This window comes from Ixodes scapularis, unplaced genomic scaffold (assembly GCF_016920785.2).
Source record: "Ixodes scapularis isolate PalLabHiFi unplaced genomic scaffold, ASM1692078v2 PGA_scaffold12__126_contigs__length_90152505, whole genome shotgun sequence".
Lineage (NCBI taxonomy): Eukaryota > Metazoa > Arthropoda > Arachnida > Ixodida > Ixodidae > Ixodes > Ixodes scapularis.
Genome location: NW_024609838.1, coordinates 64,415,826 through 64,437,428, shown reverse-complemented (window position 1 = coordinate 64,437,428; position 21,603 = coordinate 64,415,826).

The following is a 21,603-nucleotide window of genomic DNA, read 5'->3' as shown; positions in this document are numbered from 1 at the left end:
GCTTGCCCGCGAGGTCCTTATAACTTCGCATTTACGAAAGAGTTCCAGAGTGTAACCTTTGGCCCTGGCGGCTGCCAGGTTGAGCTTGACCTTGCGTCTCACTGTTCCCTTTGTCCTGTACGTCATTAGAGCCGACAGTCTCGAAGCCCAGAGTTTTGTGAGAGGAAGATCCGGCGTCGGGGTATCCTCTTTGATTTGATACGTGGCTTTGGAATGATTTATCGTTTCCACAGTTCTGCGATAAAGAGGAAGGTCTCTGAGGCTGTCCATGTTGGCACGAAAGGCATGCCACTTGCCGAAAAAGAAGGTTTCTTTGGAAGACACTCGTAGCTGGAGGTTTATGAGGACGTCGAGGTGATCACTTTTTATGGTGCCGGGCGGCATCTTCCGCCTAACCTTGATGTTCTTGGTAGCCCGCGTGAGATCGGGCGATGTGTAAGTTTCGGAGTCGTCTTGAGAGTGTCTGGTGTGAACTCCCTTGTCGCTGTATAGCTGTGGGCGGAGTGCTCCGTACGTGGCTTTAAGCTTTTTTTCCTTCGTGTTTTTGATTTCGTACCCCCCTTCCCTCTCCCCTTTTGTGCATGCCGTTGAAGTCTCCAGCAACGACGGTGGGCGCCCTTTTGTCCACTGCTCTGCGCGGACGGAAGAAGTCGTTTTTGTTGACCTCGGGGCAAACGTGCGTGTTGATAACGTTCACGGTTATAAATTCAATATTTAGTTGCACCGAAACAACTTCGCGGTTGTCAACGCAGTAGCGACCCATGTCAAGTTGTACTTGGGGAATTTATTTCATGATGAAAGTAAACGTCATGCATTGAACTTCCCATTGTTTTAACATGCTCGGCTGAGAGTAGATATTATACTTCAGGTTTTTGAAATCTTCGATTTAGGCCTCCTGCAGCAGAATTACTCCAGGGGCTTCCTCCCGGACTAGTCTGAATATAATCATCAGCTCTGCCAGCTTGGAATACAAGCTCCAACACTTCCACTGCGGAAACCAGGTCTTTTGTCGTTTCCTTGGCTTACGAAGACGCCTTACGAAGAGGTTGACGATAGCATTAGTGTGGGTTGACTAGAGCATAGACAAGTCCGCGAAGATGATTGACCTTACTTTCGAGGGTTGTGAATCTTGCCTCAAACTTTTCAAATTCTACCACGGTGATAAAAGGCCCCGTGTGCTCCGTGGCCTTCAGAGGGACGCTCCATGCGTTGGCGTTTCCGTGCTTTGGCTTCAGTGCAGGAGAGTGAAGCAGGGGTGTCAGCGGTGGGGGAGGAGGAGCCACCGACTTCTTGAGTTGTGACGCAGGTCTTTCGGGGCCTTGTTGGTTTTGGGATTGCCTCTCATCGTAACGCCGTGGCTGCTGTCGCGAACCGGGTGGCCCTTGCCTTCTGTTGGGAATCTTACGTAGAGGGCAGTCATTGCTGGTCCCTAGGTGAGCACCACCACACTTAATGCATTTGGGTTGGAGCTTGCATCGCACGGCGGGGTCGTGCTCGTGACCCCAGCCACCACACCTGAAGGCGTCCTTAGGGCAAACGTTGGCGCTCTATGGTCGAGCTTTGGCACTTATAGCAGACGAGGGGTCTCGGCAGTAAATGCCCGGTTCTGCACACATTCGGCAATGGCAACCTGGTTCTTTTGAAGTGCAGGAAAAGCAAAAGACTCCACCATAGCAAGCTACATTGGAAGCCCATTTAAACTATGTTGTAATTTGTATCCTATTTACTGAAACTAATACAACTGACATTTCAATGTCGTCAAACACTTGAAACCCCTTGAAACGCGGCATCCAATCTGATGGGATGCTAATGATTCCTCAATATTAGACAACGTTGGACGCCTATTGCCACTTCATCTGAAGTCGTGTGTGACTGTCCAAATATGAACAACATTGAAATCCAATTAGCCCAACATTTGAAGTGGTATTCAATTTATCCAACGAGGAGCCAATCAGTCTCCCATATTGGACCACACTGGGAGCTTATTAGTGCTCCCGTAGAAGTGGTATCCAATTTATCCATTAGAGATTCCATGACAGGTCAGTGCCAGCCCCATTTTGGACAACACTGAAAACCCATTGACGCTCCATTGTATGTGATATCTAATTTATCGAACGAGTTACCGATGAGTGTTCAATATTCGACAACATTGGAAACTCACTGGCACTCTATGGGAAGCGGTTTCCGATTTGTGCAATGCCAATGACTGCCCACTAGTGAGCAATATTTTAAGCACAGGGACACTCTATTTGAAGCAGCATTCAAGTTGTTAAACGATGAGTCAATGACCGCCTAATATTGCTTAACATTGCCACATCCAGTGGCACTCCCCTGGATGTTGCCTCTGGTTTATACAACAAAGAGCCAATGAGTGTCGAATATTGTACAGCCTTGGAAGCTCATTACGAATCCACAGGAAGTGGTTTCCAGTTTATCCATTATGATTCCAATTACGACCCAATATCGGTTTTAAATAGGACAAGGCGAGTCAGTTATGGCCTTTTGTTTCAACACATACCGAATAGCGGTTACATAGAGGATACAGCGGGCAAATCACGGCCCACTGTTTTCAAGAGTGTTCTAATACAGGCCCAATGCCTTGTGCTGCCTGGTATCATTTCTAAAAAAATTTGGTATTTGTATGATTATAGTTCAGAATAAAAAAAGTGATCGTAATCTCGTTGAAATATCGTCTCTCCCGACAAAAATGCCAACATATTCTGCTCGTAGCATAGGTAACTGAAAAAAACCTATTTGTAGAATAACCAATGGGAATCAGACACTATCGCTCGTCATCGCCAGCACGCTTATTCATCTAAACATTCAAAACGACCAAGTTGTACCAAAAAAGAAAGAGATAATCGACAACATTTAAGAGTATTATTACATAACGGCACGTACTTCACTCAGTGTTCCACTACGTACTGTTTCTTTTTGTGGAATGTTTTTCGTTTCTTTGTATTTCGGTATGACTTTGAGACATGTGCCTTTGGAATATTATGTAGGATTACAGCGTCATGAAGTGTGTGTTTATGAACTTTTTGAGACTGCTTTCTTTCTGTGTTCACAAGTCAGTTTTGAATTTTTAAACAAACTGATTCCTTTTATATTTCACTCTTTTTTTTGCATATTTAATTTTCTTACTGCATTTCCTGTGTTATTTGTGAGGCGTCACTCTTGCAAATTTCGGGGAGGGGGAGAGGAGTCGTCAGGCTGCACTTATGCAAACGTTTTTCTTTGTTTTTCTTCTTTTTATTTTTATTTTACTTTTACCTTTCCTTTTTCTTTTTCTGCTCTTTACTTGTTGTTATTCCTTTTCTTCTTATTAATATTAGCATTATTCTTTTTTAACATAAGGTAATGAATAGAAGCAGACGTCAGACAGGAAGTGTAGCGTCACCATTCCCCCAATTTAATTACCTATATCCAATCATCTACTTGTAATTTATTCACCATATAATTGCCCTATACAAATTAGACATTTCGTGCTCCCAGTTATTATTTGGCATTGATGTTAAAATGCAGACAGATCAATTCTGCTGCGAACTGGCATCTCCACTCCAGAGGGAATGGCAGGGTGTAGCCCACTTCTTCAACGACTAGGTGACCCATAGATGACGGGAAGTTGCGTGATCGGCATAGTGGTTACTCGCAGTCCGCCCTTATGGGTAAGGTGACGGTTTCCGTGTGGAACTTCCATCGTTCTTGTGTCTCTTTTTGATATCTCACTTTCTTCCAAGTTTCATTTTCCCTGAAGTAGTAAAGGGCATAATTTAGGACTTTCCGTTTTTACACTTGATAACTTTTCTTTTACGCCGAGAAACACATACCTGTATGGAATATGCCAGATAATATGACTTAACAAGATAAAAGTTAGATAAATATTAGCTAATGCTCATTCTACACTGCTACCGGGACGCCCGCCGTGGTTGATAACGTTTTTTTATAAAAGAATAGTTTTAATTATCACGAATATAGTTCGATGTCTATACACACGTATTTATGAGTGCAATAATTTCGTGATGTGGACGATCTGCAGGTGCGGACGATAGAAGAATTCGTTCCTTTTTAATTGTTTAATATGACGAAACGTAACAGGTTTTTTAAATGACAGGGTATGGTAATAATTAAGTATATCATCCAAGCTTATTTAAGATTATGACCAGCAGGCATATGTCAAGGTGTAATGTATATATTCTTAAGTTATTTCCTAACTAGGCACCAAGTGCCGATTACGCACTCGTTGAGGGCTAATCTCCAAAATTGCGGTAATTCGTATATGTCATTGTGACACACCCTGTATATATATTGCGAACCTTCATCAGCTTCTCAGACTGTAGATGATTGAATATGTTAACTTTGATTCTACCTTCAAGACTGTTCCTTCTTGCGGCATGCCAAGCACGACACGCGCGCGCGCCACCATCATTAGGCAACTTTTTTCTCTCTAACGATGTTTACGTAACAACCTACAGACACATCACCGTTGTTCGTCTCGGCCATCAGCGAACACACGGACACAAAGTACAGGGGCGACGACCACCTTTTGACACGAATGGAAGCACTGGATCTCCTCTCTTATCTGCTATTGAAGGTTGAAAGTGAGCAGACGCACTTACTGCTCGCCTGGTCCGTGTTGCGACAGCTGTTGCCGTACGCCAACGGCAAAATCTTTGCGGACAAACACGGCAACCCGTCTCACGAATGCATATCCCGGGTGTCGGCAATCATGCAACCTGCCCTGTGGGCCTCCTACTTCTTCACAAGTGAGTTTGTTTTCGAGATCGCCGTGCATTCTAACCAGTCTGGAGCGTGCTTTTGACTCATGTGTTTTACCGTGTCCCTATTAGGGGTCTCTCAATTTTTGTGCGATGACGTCGCAAAATAAATACGATCCTTCTTGCCACGACCTTGGTGAGAACATTTGTAACGGAGGTACATAGGGCAGGCGCCTTTTCTGCAGCTGGTCGGTCTCCAGCTTGAAAGTCCATCCAAGCTTCGGTAGTCAGGAGTTGGAAGCGACTACCGCAATACTCGCGTTCGGCTGGAGGATTTCGCCGGAACTTGTACGACCAACCGTCGGAATCACGAGTCGCGAGCCACGGCGATCTTGATCGGTAACCTCTTTAAGGTCACTTTCGACGCATGGTCTGGAAAGAACGTTGAACGCAACAGTCAAAGACGCGTTCCAGCGAACTGTACCTCTAAAGGCCCAACTCCATGGAGCAAATTCTGCGGCGAATAACTGACGAACGCAGCCCGACGGCACGCTCGCTTTGCGCGCGACATAGCAACCACTGTGGTGATTCCACGCGCAGAGCAAAAGCCGCCGGGCAAAATTCGTCGATTTTTCGCAGCATATCCGTCCCATGGAGTTCACCCTTAACTCACGTGCATCAGGACACGGCAAGTACACATTACTGGTTATAAAGTAGCGACAGCCTCCTATATAGAAGGAAAGTCTGAGCCTTCCGCACCAAATCCAGCCTCCGAAAATAGGATGGACCGTAAAGCAAAATAGTACTGGGAGGCGAACGCGGCTCTTGCCAATTTACGAATTACTCTCATTATCTCGTCTTGTTTTTCGCCAGCAAAAGGTTGCCCCAGTGTCACGTCCCCCGTCCCCACTTACGAGTCCCATTTTTTAAACCCCTCGGTGCGACATCCTGATCTCGTGACATTGGTGACGTCATTTCTCACCAAGAACTTGTTTCATTCGCTATTTACTTTCAGAGGGTTCTTTGAGAACGTATATGCCATAGAGTAAAAAATGAAGAAAAGCGAGCGTTTTACTTTGTTTATTTTTCCGTGTGCCCCTAAAAATACAAGAAAATCAAGAAAAGAGATGGAGTTCGCCTTGCGACATTTGTGTGGTGCAGCCTACAAAATGCTCCCCTTTCGCCTACCCCTCCACACCTCGTGCCTTTTTTTTTACGGCGACCGAAAGGCCTATTGTTCAGGCACGGAGGGCTCAGGCTTTCGTCACTTTTCAGTTCTTAAGGTGCAACCCTACCGTGCATGACGTTTCGCTGCTTTTTTGACGGCTCATAACCTTCTTTCTTTGTAGCTTACAATTATAAAATTAAAGTCGCATTAAAGAGCTGCTTTTCAACAATACTTTGATGTATCGATATTACGATTATTTTCGTCGTTATTTAAAAATTCTGATTTTAATAGGCCACTGCCTATATTATTGAAGAAAAATTTCTCGAGTTTCTCTCGTCCACGATATTTGACGTGGGCGTTCGGTTGGATATATTAAATTAAAAAAGTAAGCAACAAACTGGGCAGGTAATGTATGTTTTAAAACAAAAAAATAGAGTTTACAATGGTATTCATTTCTGGCGCTATAAAAACGGAATTACGTAAACTTATCAAAAGTTACGAGACATTAAATTATGAAGCATCCTTCGATATTACATTTTCCAGAACTATTATATTGATATATTCAACGTTAAGAATGCTATTATACTTCAAACCTTTCCCATACAGTTATGGCCAATTGCAGTTTTGTACTATAAATACAAATGGCGACACGTGTTCAAGAATAGCTCGATGTGCATTTTCCGTCGTGTGCCGCTCGGAACGCCACATGAATGGCAGACAAAGGGCCAGGCGTCATAGTGTCAGATGCCTTGATGCCCGCAGTGAGCGAGCCAGAGAGGTCAGAACAACAAGCGTGAGGCTCCGGGTGCACCACAGCTGCTTTTGAGTGCGTTCAACTGTGCGTCGGTAAACATGCCTGACGCGATCCAAATCAACGCATATCCAAATAAAATGGGCGCCATGAAAGGGATTCCGCCATGTCGGATTCCGCCACCTATGTGAAAACATTTTAACGTTTTTGTCACTTGCAAAAATCATTTTAGCAATGAAACTGTGCTTGTCGGAATGGTTCGACGATAATTTGTTTCAAAAACCATCTCAGTCGCTCTTAAGTGCCAATTTTATTAAAAAGAAACACAAAACATTAAAACGTCTCAGTGTCTCTGAGCCAACGCGCTGGCTATGAATCAATATTTGTCGGGTTTAAATATTGGCCGAGGTGCACGCAATCTGACGGAGGCCAATCTGAGATTTCGGTTGCACGTCAAAAGATCTCCAGTCAGTCAAAATAAACATGCAATTTTTTAAATTTTTATTGGGGCGTGTTAAGTGATTTTTGTTGGTTTGGCTTGGAAAAACCCTAAGATCTGAATATTTGCTTTGCTTCACCTTAGTTCGGAGCGCAGCCAACGCTACGGGTTGATGAAGCCACTGAAGCAGCGCCAAGAGCGCGAGGTCAAGCAATTCGTTCTTTTTCTGAGCCTGTGCGGTCGAGCGAAACAAGAGCCACTAAATAAGCAACGCTTTATACACACCTTGGGGCTTCGAATGATGGTTGTCAGTTATCTTAAGTTTTATTTGAAATCAGGGAGATCGGTGGCCGATTATTCTAGTTCCGGCAGCGAAAGCGAAAGGCAGCATATTCATGAGCTCCGAAGGAGCGGAGAAAACGCCCACGCCGTCCACGGTGTTTTTGATTTGCCCGGCTCAAGTGATTATAGATTTTTGCTGCTTCAGCTTCCAACAGGGATGGCATGAAGAAAGCAGTTGTCCTTCACTCCGACATTGCTGCTAGGCCGTACCGGATTGCGGACTTCCGGCAGCCGCTCGCCGAGCTTGGGGTCCTCAGGGAAGTGGTGGCATAGAGGCGTACCAGATGTCGCACGTCTGGCTGCTTAACCTGAAGACCGACGCGGCCAAGCTCAAGTTGGTGGAAGCAGGGCGGCTCGCGGTGAAGGGACGCACGAGTCTCGTCATCGACCCCGCCAGGCAAAATGTGCGCAGTAAGTTGCACTGGGTGTCGTTCGACGTGTCGAACGACATGATCCGCAAGGCCTTCTCGGAGTACGGCGAGGTGAAGGACGTCCCATACGACCGCTGGAAAGTGCCGGGTTTCGAGGGGGCCGAGTCCACGACCCGGATAGTGAGGCTGGTGCTCCGGGAGGGCGTCACTCTTCAACGGCTCCCTCACCAGCCGAGATTCAGCAGCGGCTTGGCGGTGCTGGTCGTCGTGCCTGGGAGAGCCCCAATATGCCTCAGGTGCCGCAGGACGGGGCACATCCGACTGGTCTGCCGGGCCCCCAGGTGCCCCGAGTGCCGCGCTTTCGGCCACGAGCGGGACGACTGTGTCCGGTCCTACGCCTGAGCCGTGGGACGAGGGGTCAACGACGACTGTGCCGACAACCGGATGGATGAGGAAGAAGCTGAGAAGGCAGCGGCACCATCGGCAGCCCCGACTCACTTGCTAAGCAAGAAATAAAAATGATAGCGTTAGAGCGGGCAAGTGCAATTAAGCGCGGTGAAAGGAAGAATGACATGTTTTTGCGAAATAATTTGCAGACGCTTCTTAAGGAAGAATGTAGAATGCCTGGGGGCATTCAAGGACGACATTTCGTCTTCAGGAGATAAACTGGAGGTTTTAGATAGGGAACGATATCGCTGGGCGATTGTGAGAGCGAGGGCAGAAAGATGGGCAACGGGCGAAGCGCCAACTAAACGCGCACCGAGCCTCGAGAAAAGCTACGCTCGGCGTAGCGATATAACGGAAATAGAGAGGGACGGAACAGTGACGAGCGATAAAGGTGAAATTGAGTCTGCGCATTTCGAGTGCTACAATAGATTATTTGCATCCAGTCCCGCAAAAATAGAGCTTTTTAAAAAGCAATTTTCGTGCTTCGTGCCGCGCATAGATGATGCAGCGAAAGACGTGTTATAATCCGTCATCATTACAGAAGAAGTGATTGTAGCCATAGACGTACTAAACCCGGGAAAGTCCCCTGGCCCGGACGGCCTAAGCGCCGCTTTTTATAATGCTCTGAAACGAGAACTCGCTCCATTGTTAGCCCACGTGTTTAACGAAGCTTATGTTTTGAAGATTTTGCCGGCTTCCTTTACGTTGTCCCATACGGTGTTAATCCCCAAAACAGACCACGCTGTAAAGTTAGGGCAAGTCACCGCTTATCGGCCAATCAGTCTGACAAATGTGGATCATAAAATTTTAATGAAGGTGCTGGCAAGCAGGCTTCAATCAGTAATAGCAGAGATAGTGGGACCGCATCAAACATGCGGCATGCGCGTAGTGTTTTAGAGTGTTGCGATGCAATGCGTACATGCGTCGCAATGCTCCAGGTTGATTTAGAAAAGGCATTTGATCGCGTACCTCACGACCCCCTTTTAAGCATTTTAAATTATGTGAACGTCGGAGCTGTTGTTCGCGAAGGTCTACGCATGGCGTACAACGGTTGCTCGACTGGACTTATAGTGAAAAAAGCGGTTGGAAAGTGCATAAAAGTAAATCGATCCGTCCGTCAAGGATGTCCTTTGTCCCCTCTTCTTTTTTTGAATTTATATAGAATCTCTCTGCGCTAGTGTCATTGGCAGTAGTTCAATCCATGATTTTAAGCTTCACGCAGCGGAGGTTAGGATTTTAGCGCATGCGGACGACATTGCAGTGTTTTGCACTACCCGTGAGAGTATTGTCGAAGTCGTCAACACACTTAAACGTTTTTGTGAGGTTAGCGGCAGCTCGGTTAACTGAGAAAAGTGCCTGGGGGGATTTTGGTACGGTGAGTTGAGTTCCACTCCGAGTATTTTGTTCGAGCATGCTGTGGGTTACCACACAAACAAAATATGTAAGAGTCCCACTAGAAAACTACCGGGACAGTGAGCCGTATTGGCGAGGGCAGATGGCAGTGCTTCGCGAAAAATTAGAGAAAGGAGGGAATGATTTGTCTATTTTCGCACGTGCCACAGTTTGCAATCTATTTTTTGTTAACAAACTGTGGTAGGTGCTACAAGTTTTGCATTGTTTTCGGGTAAACGTGCAGAAACTGCATCGTGTGCTCGCGGTGTTCATTTGGGGCTCCACTTGGGAGCGGTCCAGCAGGACGAATCTTTTCCGTCGCGTCCGCAGTGGGGGGCTTAGTTTGTCGCATTTCTTTTTGCGCCAAATTGTAAATCGTTTTATTTATTGGAGTGACGTTCGGGACCCTTTTCTGCACACTGTTTGCCAAGCGAGGCTTGCAGGGAGGCTCCCCGAGTTAATGGTTTCCACGGCTGCGTTGCCAGGTGGCATTCATGGCCCCCTTAAAGAAGTAGTTGAGTCGTGTAGATTTTTGTTGGTGCGTTTTTCATCTGAGTATTGGAGCGAAGTATCTCGAAAACGATTGTATAATGATGCCTGTGATCTTGTTTTTCCTCTACATTTATACAGATCCTTAAACCGTCCAGGCCCAGGGCAGGACTTTTTAACCCGTGTTAAGAAGATTGCATTGCCCGCAGGCATCAAGACTTTTTTCTTTAAATTACATCCGGGTACCTTGCCCGTCAAGACATGGTTGGACGAGAGGGGGCTTTTCGTACCGTGGGTTGATTGATTATTAGGTGTTTAATGGCGCAAAAAGCAACATAGGCCATGCTGCGCCAAAGAGATAATTAAAAGACTCTACGGTAGAAGGAAGGAATTACTATACAGAGAATCTATAACTGATGCAGGTAGCCAGTTTTTTTAAGAAAATCTAAAATGTTACCAAAAGGAACTAAAGGTTCATCTCCCAGTAAGAAGGCTGGATGAAATGGAAGATATCCAGAAAGTGAAGGAAAACTCGTCCGACGTTCCTGATCAAAGAATTTGGAGTGCCATAGAATATGCAGTATAGTTAGCGATTCACCGCAATGCTCGCAGACTGGGCTGTCCTCACTACAAGGACGATGTCGATGGGTGATACGTGAATGTACAATTCTCAAGCGACATATTAAGACTTCATGGCGACGGTCTCTATGATGCGAACTCTCCCATAACTCCAAACGTGGTTTGAAAACATGTAGCTTATTATTTATTTCTTTGTCCCAGTCTTGCTGCCAGGCATAATAAATTGCTTTTTTGAGAACCGGTTTAAAATCTTCTTGAGGCAGCTGAACAGGTGTTTCCAAAGCATCCTTAACGGATGCTGCTAGTCTATCCGCCTTTTCAATACCTGAAATTCCCACTTGGCTTGGTACCCAGCACAGCTTTATATTGTACCCCATTTGGAAAGTCAGGTTTAACTCCACCTGTACTTGTTGCACGAGTCGATTCTTAGCATCATGGAGGGAACAGAGAGAGAGGATAACACTCTGGGAGTCCACAAACAAAATAGCTTTCCTGATGTTGTTGCCTAATATATATTCAATAACCATGAGCACACCATAAAGTTCTGCAGTAAAAATGCTGGCAACAGAGTGAAGTCGTTGAGCTTTTACAAGGTGTTCTGAATATACAGCCGAACCGACAAAGTGTGGAGTGTTTGCACCATCAGTGAAGAATTGTGCATAGTCCTTATACTTAGCTTGTAAGGTCATAAACTCTTGCTGAAGAACTAGTGGTGCAACAGATCGCTTATTGTATTCCGCTAGCGACCAGTCACAGGTATAGTGCACCGTCTTCCAAGGAGCAATGCTTCGAACTCTCGTCATCAAGCTACGCTCAGGGAGTGCAAGCTGCAGGGATGTAGGCATGCATTGAATGCGGAGGCTTAAAGACCGTACTATACTTGGCTTGTTCTCAAAAAGACGTGAAAAAGGAGATACCTGCAAGCAACGATAGGATGGGTGTTCAGGGTCAGATTTGACTTTATAACTATAGCATAGGCTGAGGAACTGTCTTCGCTTTTCTAGTGGCATTTGGTGCGTCTCTGCATACAGACTCGGAAGAGACGTCGTTCGGAAGGCCCCCGTGGCAAGTCGAAGTCTAAGGTGGTGCACAGGATCCAGCACTTTTAAAGATGACGGTCGTGCCGAGCCATATACAACCGCACCATAATCGAGACGGGAACGAACCAGCAAGTTGTAGAGTCGCAGGAGGCACCTCCTGTCAGAATCCCAGGACACGTGTGCAAGTACCTTGATAACATTGGCAGATTTAAGACACTTTCGCTTCAGTTCCTTTAGATGGGGCTGAAAAGTGAGCTGCTTATCAAAAATAACACCCAAGAACTTGTGCTCATGCCTAACAGTTATGTCAGTGCCCTTCATCTGCAAACTGGGATCTAGCGACAACCCCCAACGTAATGAAAAAGGTACGCACAGCGTTTTTTCTGGTGCCAACCGAAAACCATTTTCATCAGCCCACTTACTCATCCTATTTATTGCTATCTGCAATTGGCGCTCACAAATTGACAAGTTGCATGAGGAGAAAGCGATCTGTACATCGTCTTCATACAATGAATATAAAACTGATGGTGGTATAACTGCAGCGAGGCTGTTGATCTTAATTGCGAACAAGGTAACACTCAAGACGCCTCCCTGTGGGACGCCGTTTTCCTGTGTAAAAAAATCCGAGAGCGTGGATCCCAGGCGGACCTGAAAACAACGGTCTGTCCAGAAGTCCTTTATGCAACGCAGCATGCGACCACGAACACCGCACCTATACAGGTCCTGAAGTATTCCGTACCGCCATGCTGTATCATAAAGGTTCTGTAAATCAAAGAAGACAGAAAGGCAATGCTGCCGGTTCACAAAAGCCTCACGAACGAAAGTCTCTAACCGGACAAGGTGATCCAAGGTTGAGCGACCTCTTCTAAACCCACACTGGTTTTTATCAAAAATTTTCTTTTGTTCTAGAATGTATAATAGCCTTCTGTTTATAAGCCGTTCATAAGTTTTTCCTAGACAACTAGTCAGAGCAACAGGCCGATAACTTGTTGGTAGGGAAGGGTCTTTGCCAGGCTTCAAGATGGGAATGATGTGTGCTTCCTTCCAGCACTGTGGAAAACAAGAAGCTGCCCATAAATGAATAAAGAAAGACAGCAAATTCATCAAGGATTCAGCCGACAAGTGCCTCAGCAGTTCATATTGAATCATATCTGGGCCAGGTGCTGACTGCTTCCTTACTGCAAGGGCTATTTAGAGTTCATACATTGTGAACGGCCGGTTGTAACCAGTATCACTTCCAGAGAAATCAATTGGCTGTTTTTCTGCCAAAGACCTGAACTTTTTTAATTTAGCAGTGTAATTTAAAGAACTGGAGACCTCTTGAAAATGATTAGCAAGAATGTCAGCCTGATCTTTTAGTGAGGGGATGATGAAGGAAAAAGGGGAATGCTGAAGGAGTGGTAAGTACCCCGAATTTTTCGAACACGATCCCATACCACTTTTGCAGGAACAAAACTGTTTAGAGAGGATACATATTTGACCCATGAGGTCCTCTTGGCTTGTTTTCGTGTCCAACGAGGTTTTGCTTTGCATTGTTTGAATTTAATCTTGTACTGAACAGTCGGGTACCGCCGAAACCTTCCCCAATCCTTATCCTGAGCTTTTATGGTGGCCGTACAGTCCTTGTTCCAGCAAGGCTTGCATTTCTTGGGAATATTTCCAGAAGTTCGGGGAACTAACAGAGAAGCAGCATTTATAATTTTTCAGTAAGGTAAAGAGTCGCTTCCTCAGGAGACATGGCTAAAAAAACAGCGGGATCGACGGCTGCCTCCAGAGAAAATAAAGCCCAGTCGGCTTTATCTAACTTCCACTTGGGAGCACAAGCTCGAAGAGAAGGAAGGGATACCGAACTTTCTGAAATTACAGGAAAATGGTCACTACCAAAAGGATTTTCTAAAACCTTCCAAGAAAAACAAGGAAGTAAAGCAGGTGATGATATGGAAAGATCAATTAAAATAAAAGTATTATGAGGTGGACTAAAAAAGTTGGTTGTCTCTTGTTTAAAAGGCAAAGACCAGATGACAGTAAAAAACGTTCTATGACACCACCACGGGAGTCTTGACGACCACTGCCCCACAGGGGGTGGTGTGCAACAAAATCTCCTAAGATTAAAAAAGGTTGCGGGAGTTGGCCCACAAGTCCTTGCAGGTCATGTACAGTCGAGGAAAAAAGTCTCCAGGACACGCGAGCTGCGACTGAAACGCATTGCTCTGCCATCTGCCGGCGAGTCGCCTGGTTTCGAGATCACAGAAAAGCGCATGCGCGTCCTACTGTGCCTGCCAACATGTTCGCTTTCCCGCTTCTCTGCGGCGCGGCGCCTAGCTCGTAATCGGGCGCGTGGTACCGCCTCGGAGATAGAGCTTACTGACATGGCACCTATAGCTTAACTGAGCGATAAGCTTAACTGGTTATAAAGCAAGGTGCGCTGACACGGCAAAATGCGGCGCAATGACCCAGGTGGTATCCCAACTTTCGAAATGTGTAGCAGACGCTCGTCAGCCGCCAGCGCTATCTCCGAAGCGGTACCACGCGCGCGATTCCGAGTTAGGCGCTGTGCCGCAGAAGAGCGGGAAAACAGACATGTTTGCAGGCAGAGTAGGACGCGCATGCGCTTTTGTGTGATCTTGAAACCAGGCGACCCGCCGGCAGATGGCAGAGCAATGCGTTTCAGCCTAATGTCCCTGATTAGGAAAGGTAGCGACATCTCCCTCCTCATCTGACGCGCACACCTTTTATCTTTGTGTTTTGCTCTTTTACACCCACGCGTCGATTGTAGCGCCGCCTGGATCGCTCCAAGATATCATACGGCCTCCCTATACTTGAGTCAGAGCACAGTCAAAGGCTGAAAGACGCGCAAAATACATACACACAGGCTCAAAAACGCACTGTCACGGTCTACCAGCCTCGAAGAATGTGCTCAAAGAAACACGGTGAAAGCCGTGACGTAGCACAGTAGGCGTTATTTGATTGGCAACATGAGTTCGTAGCTTGCACTGTACTCCGACAGCAGAAGCATTCCTTCTCCCTCCTTGTCCCTCATGCATACTCTTATTGTTATATTTTGCTCTTTCGCGCTCGCGCGTCGATAGTAGTGCCGCCTGGATCGCTCCAAGATAGCAGGCGGCATTCTTCAAAGGATGTCGCTACTTTTCCGTATACAGGGGCTTTATTTCAGCCACAGCTCGCACGTCCTGGGGACTTTTGTCCCCGACTGTACATGCACTGGAAGGTTTAGTGAAAGGTAAAGCGAGACAATTGTAATTAGGCGGTCAAGCAGAACACGAACTGCTACTGCCTCTGAGTAGGTCACAAGAGGGACAGGAGCACAGGCAATACCAGTCTGCACAACCACAGCTACTCCAGCAGAAGAGCTGTTGCAAGAAACACGGTCCTTTCTAAAAACCTGATGTCGCCGTAGTACCTGTGTATGTGTTTCCTTAAGATGAGTCTCCTGTAAACAGATGGCAACCGGCTGGAGCTCATCGAGAAAAAAATTTACATCATCAATATTTCGAAAAAGACCGCGGCAGTTCCACTGCATTATACCTATATTTAACCATTTATAACAAAAGGAGTATAACATAAAAATTATACTAAAAAGCTATATTCCTTAAGGTTTGAAATCTATTTTCACACGCGGCGCACTTTGTTTTTTAGGGGGGTTATTCTGCTTCCGATTAGAGTCACCGGAGGCAGAGGGGGTGGACTCTGATCTTGAGAGGAGAGCCTCCTCCTCAGATTTCGACTCACCCTCGTCCATGGGCTCGTCTGCAGCTGTAGGCAGCTGGACCCTGGAGGTCGACTGCCTTGGCACTTCCCCAGATTTCCTTTGGGGAGCAAAGGTGTGGGGAGGTAGGCCCCGACCCCAAGAGGTCGAAGCAGCTGGTTGAGCAGGAGACGTCATCTCCTGTTCTGGGGTGGATGGTGGCAAAGCAGCATACACCTTGCGGTTCGGAGGCGGTGCCACTGGCGCCGCTCCCGGGGGTTTCGAGGGGGACCGTGATGGGAGATGCAGGTCGTCCGGAGACGTCTGCATTCTCATCGAAACCATTGGCCGAGCTGGTCCCCTCCGCACGGCCTCAGCATAAGTGCCTTTTGATATAAAGGCAAAACGCTTCTTTGCCTCATTATGCGTGATGTTTTCAGTGACTTTTAATGTAACAACTTCTTTCTCGTCTTTCCACACAGGGAAAGAGCGGGAGTATGCCGGGTGGTTGCCACCACAGTTTGCGCACTGAGGCTTATTATCGCACGCATCTCCGACGTCCTCCTTGCTGGAGCACTTTGCACAGGTGTCCCTTCCCCGACAGTTCCGTGATCCATGGCCGAACCTCTGGCACTTAAAGCACCGTTGAGGGTTTCGCACATAAGGTCGGACCCGGCACTGCAGGTAACCTGCTTTTACAGTCTGTGGCAGAGTGGTTGAATCGAAAGTCAAAATGATATGTTTTGTCTTCCGTTCCACACAATCACGGCGGATAGTTATTCGCCGTGCAGCTATAACTCCTTGATTAGAGAGGCCCTCAATTATCTCTGGCTCAGCTGAGTCAAGCAGGTCATTCTCAGAAATGACCCCTTGAACACTGTTTAGTTTGCGGTGAGGACTGGCGCTTACTTTGTAGACGGAGACAAGGTTGAGTTTAAGAAGGGCATCACTTTGCTGCTTTGTGTTGACCTCGACAAGGAGATCATCAGAAGCCATCTTCTTTGCACTGTAATTGGCGCCAATAACACCCTCAAGAACTTTGGAGACCAGAAAGGGAGAAAGTTTGCCAAGTGACTTGTCACCTTCCGAGTGCATTACGAGGAACTTCGGAATTTTTAGCAGTTCAAAAGATTGTTTCATGGTGTTGAGTGCTTCGGTGCGGACCCTTTTGGGGGGCCGATGAAAACGTTTAAGTTTGGAACCCATATGAGTGGGGAGGGTTTTCGGAAACTGTGGTGCACCGCCCACCACCGAGCGAAACAAGGGAATAGGTAACGCTCCATAACAAGAAAGGCTTGGGTTTAGACGTTGCTCTATCACTACTGCGTGGTGCACGTTAAAGACCCCAGGCTAGCGGTTGTACTGCACTGGCTAAATTTCTCATCTACAGTTGGGAGACTCGTCGCCCGTTGAGGCAGACCAAGTTCTAGGCTGTATAAACATACACACAACCCAATTCTTTTTTATCTGAAATCAGATCAAACGCTTTTCCGTCCTCCATAAATGCTTAAACAGTTCGCGCTAAGGCAAAGTAACATATTACATGAGCTTCCAAACACCAAAACTAATGCCTGGGAAGTCGCAGTTTTGAGTCATGACGATAGGCAGTTGCGCTCGATTTGTACTAACTATCAAGATGGCTGAGCCCACAACAATATCGGAGAAAAGAGTGCCGATACTCTAAGTGTAGCTCATTTGGTTTGTCTCAGAGATGAAACGAAGTGCGGTGGGGGATCGTTGGCCGAATGTGTTGTGGCACCGCAGATCAGAGGACGTGAAGAAATGCGCCAGGGCGAGCTCCGTTCAAAGCACGGAACTCATGTTGCAGAACCTGTAGGTACTAAAGCCCCTTGAATCGTTTGAGTTGGTCTTTCGAGTAACGTCAAATGGGCAAGTACACGAGGCCCGTGTCTCTAGCGGCCCTTGGAGGCAAATGGCGGCGCGGCACTAAAATGACTGGCCTTTGAAAGTAAATGGTGGCGGACCTCCCGTTCGTGGCACGTGTTTGCGCATTTACACAACAATGGTTCATGGTACTTGTGAAAACGCCTTCACCAAGGGGCTTTAGCTGGGACCCTGGGTTTCGTCGCCCATCTGCATCCTACCGTCGTGTCATTGTGTATCACCTATACTGCGCAAGGCATGTTAAGTACAGCGAGCTTACCGTTGTACTGCACTGGCTAAATTTATTACCTACAACGGGTAACAATGTCGCCCTAGGAAACTCCTGCTCTAAAAAACAAAAAATCACCATTAATTTGAATGCACTGATACATTACATTCTGTATGTGTGTTCCCGAGTTCGCGTACTTTTTTTTTTTTTTGGTCTACATATTTGAATATGCGGCTCTTACTTATGATGAAACAGAAAATAGTTGTCGGACTTCTGGAAAAATAATATATAACTACGAAAATAGCACGTTAACGGAAAAGACAAAAATAAAAACACATAGGCGCACCTAATAAATAGAATTGAAATAATAGAATTGATTATAATTATGTTTTAAAATATTTGAGCGCACCAAGAGCTATGAAAGCGAGCTCCAAGCTTTGGACGGTGCGCTTGTTCACTCGAAGAGTACTTCAGGGCAACATCCTCGCGCTTGTATGTTGCACCTCGCTCGCACGATCAAACAAAATACTTTACTGGTAATATATTTAATCAAAGAAAGCTACCTTCTGCATCTGTGCAATGCCTTCAGTTTTCACGTGATTACACACTTTTTGTCCTTATTGTTTTCGTTTCCCACTGCGATTCAGTTCGTGCTCTTTTGTGTGCTATGTGCATTAGAGACCTAAGTAACCCAGGAGCATTCTATTTCGCGGATTGTAAAAACAAACTATGCTACTTGCCATGTGTGCCATATCAATACAAAATATTCTAAACTTCACATGTGACCGCTTGCCTGAGTAAACAATGTTCTTTGTCAAGAACAATTGTGATTGTATAAAATCACGTGGGAAAACCTTGTTCTGAGCACGCGACCGTTGGCATGTAGTGAATACTCATCATCGGCGTCGAGATGATTGGTAGCTGCCAGCAGGTGGCATTTTCTGTCAACCTAGAGTGAGAATGTTTCCTTCTTTCTGTTGTAAGCAATCAGGAGGCAACTTACACCAAATATGACGGTACTAAAGTACTATGGATATTCAAACATAACGGCCTGAGCAATACATCTGTAAAAGCTTTAGCTTTCGTTGCACCCTTAACTTTCGATACGTTCAACGCTAGTGTAAATTGTAGGGCTGTTTCAGTCTTAATCAGCGTACCATGTGCATGCTTACATTATGTTTTATACAACGTTAAGTTCTACTCGTTTGCATCTTTTTCATTTTTGCACACCACTACTTGCGCGCATAAATCACCAAATTAAGACTGGTACATTGCTTAAACTCTGTGCGGAAGCTATTCACAGACGCAGAACCTTTGCCTGGCGAGTCATTGCATTTATCACTCAACTCGTATTAAAATTAATTCTTATCATTTATTGCTGCGAGTTAATTTTTAACCTGGGCACTTTTTTATTATAACTCCCACACAATTCCTACTTTGGGTTTACCACTCAATATCTTAACCTGAGTGTCATTTTTTTGTGTTTTCCAGTCTCGTGGTTTCGATAAAAATAACACCCAGCTACCTAAATGAGACACTTGACTGCCCTAAAAATCGTTCATTTGTTTTGATTTTTGAGGTATTTAATAATTCCTCAAGCTAGAATTTTGGAAAGCGAAGTCTGTCACGTAATCACGTTTTCCTGGAAAACCGCATAAAGCCAAACAAATGCACGACATAACAGCCGGCCCGTCATAAATCTGATCACATTGAAATTTGTGTAATTGGCCTCCGAAATCTCCGATAACGGCGCACAAGCAATTATATATCCTTCAACGCGTCAGTTGTTTTGTTGTGCATGTGTCTCACCATTTGGCTCAGGACAATTTTCGCGTTTTGTTCAGCCAACATTCACTGGAGACGTGAGCTCGGAGCGTGGGCAACTGGCCCCATGGACGAAAAGTGGCGCAGCCGTGCGCGTTCCAAACAATGCTCCTGCAAAGAAAAACAAGCAAATGACCAGGGATGTCAAATTCAGGATAGAGAAAAATACCCCACTGTATTGCAGGGCGCCACTACACAATATTTCTCGCATTGATGTACAAGTCTGGAAGACAATCCCACCGCCATCTGTTGGTTCAGAATCAAACTAACCAAGGATTGGGTTGCATCTTAAGAGACCATTATCGTGGCGCGTCCCGGGGTCTTCATTCCGGCACCCGGTAATAAGAAAGCATTCAAGCACGAAAAAATAATCATAATACAAATAGGGTTATGCAAGCTTAACCGCTTGACATTTTAGAGCAGAGCTCTTAGGCGCCCGTTTCTGTGTTTCGCGGCGTCGCCGTTGCTGTCGGCGTCGGCGTAACGGCGCTAAATTTAGGGGGAAAATTAACGCCACGTGGTCTCAACAGCAAGTAAATTTTTCTCTCAATTTACAACCCCAAGAATTCGGGACATGCCGCCGCTCGCAACTTACGCTATCTCTCGGCAGTCACGTCAGCGCCCCAGCGTAACTCAATGGGCAAAAAAAAATGTTATTTTTGTAATTCAGTTAAAACTCCACAAATTTAATTGCACTCGGGGGGCCATAATATTGATCTAATAGCCAGCTTATTTGAAGAATTTCAGTGCCTCACGACCATTGCATTTCCTTCCCGAATCAACAAACCGAATCCCATAGACTCCCATTGAAAACGAGGCCATGACATTCAGCTCCCAGGAAGAAAAGCTTGTCGCCACAGGAGCTTGAGGTCAAATGCGATCGCTTTATTAATTAGCTTTAATTGATTCCAGGAGAGCATATTGAAATTCACGCTCAATTTTGAGTTATCTAGGTGTAAAGCTCTCTAATAACCGAGGGCTGTCAATAGCGTTAAAACATGGTTGGGTGAGCAGAGATCTCACGCCCAAAATATTTCGCAAATCTTTACTATTTTAAAGAATGAAATATATATTTTTGATGATTGCACCATGGTAGCAAGATCCTTCTTTTCGAAGGACAAATGAATTCATTTTCGCGCCAAACATGTCGATAGCAATTATGGACCAATAAGAGATTTTGCGGTTCCTGTACCATGCCCAACTCCTTGTAAAGAAATCGACGACTTTACAAAATTTCTGACTCACACACTTCTGGGAGCTCTAGGTGCTTCCTCTGTACTTTTCGGGTGGTGGAGGGGGGGGAGGGGGGGGGGGGGGGAGGGGGTCCGCTGGCAGCCCACCAAGAAGAACCGCGCTCGCCCGTGATCGGCAAAAAGTTGTCTGTCATCTTGGACAATTGGACAACCTGTGAGGCTTAAATGCGATATCATTTCCCGCGTGGAGACCTGGCGGAGAGGAACCCCCTCCCCCCCCCCCCCCCCCCGCCCCGCGCGTTATGTTCCCGTTACTCCACGGACCGTGTTCTTATGACCCCACGGTTCATGGTCAGATGACCTTGTGGCTTTCGCTGGCCCACTCTTTCACTGTGGTTACGTGGTTAATGTGGCGCACCGGACGATGGTCACGTGACCCCCGTAAATTATCGTCACGTGACCATGTCAACAACAATGGTGCAATATTTCTCATACGGGCGCTGTGCTTTTTATTCTTTGGTAGGAGCGCGGTTTACTTGTGCTACGGCACCATTTTTTTTTTCAAGGTATTTCTTTGTACTCTCGTTGTGAGCACGTGCTGTCGGCATCGGGTAGGTACTACAAAAGATGTCATTACCCCGATTAAAGCGGAGATGAAGGCACCCTAGTTCGCATTTATAATCTCAAGGAAGCTTCTGGAGTGTTAAAAGGCAAAGCAGTAGGCAAAAAGTGCGAGTTAGGCTACTTGTCGCCGTTTTGCCGACTAAATTATACAGTGCTTTTTTCATAAGGTCAAGAAATTAGAAGAATTTGCATGAGGAGGTAAAATTTCCACGTGGCATGTAGCTGGGCATGTCGACTATCATTCTCCGGAAAAAAATTTTAATATTCATAAATATTATTTTCCTGCAATTTTTTATATCTCGCCCCTCCCACAAAAAAATCGCGTCTGTCGCTCTGGGAACTATGCCAGATCATTTTTCCACCCAGTTGCCCCTGGCTGAGGAAGCCACAAAAATTTATAAGGAGAT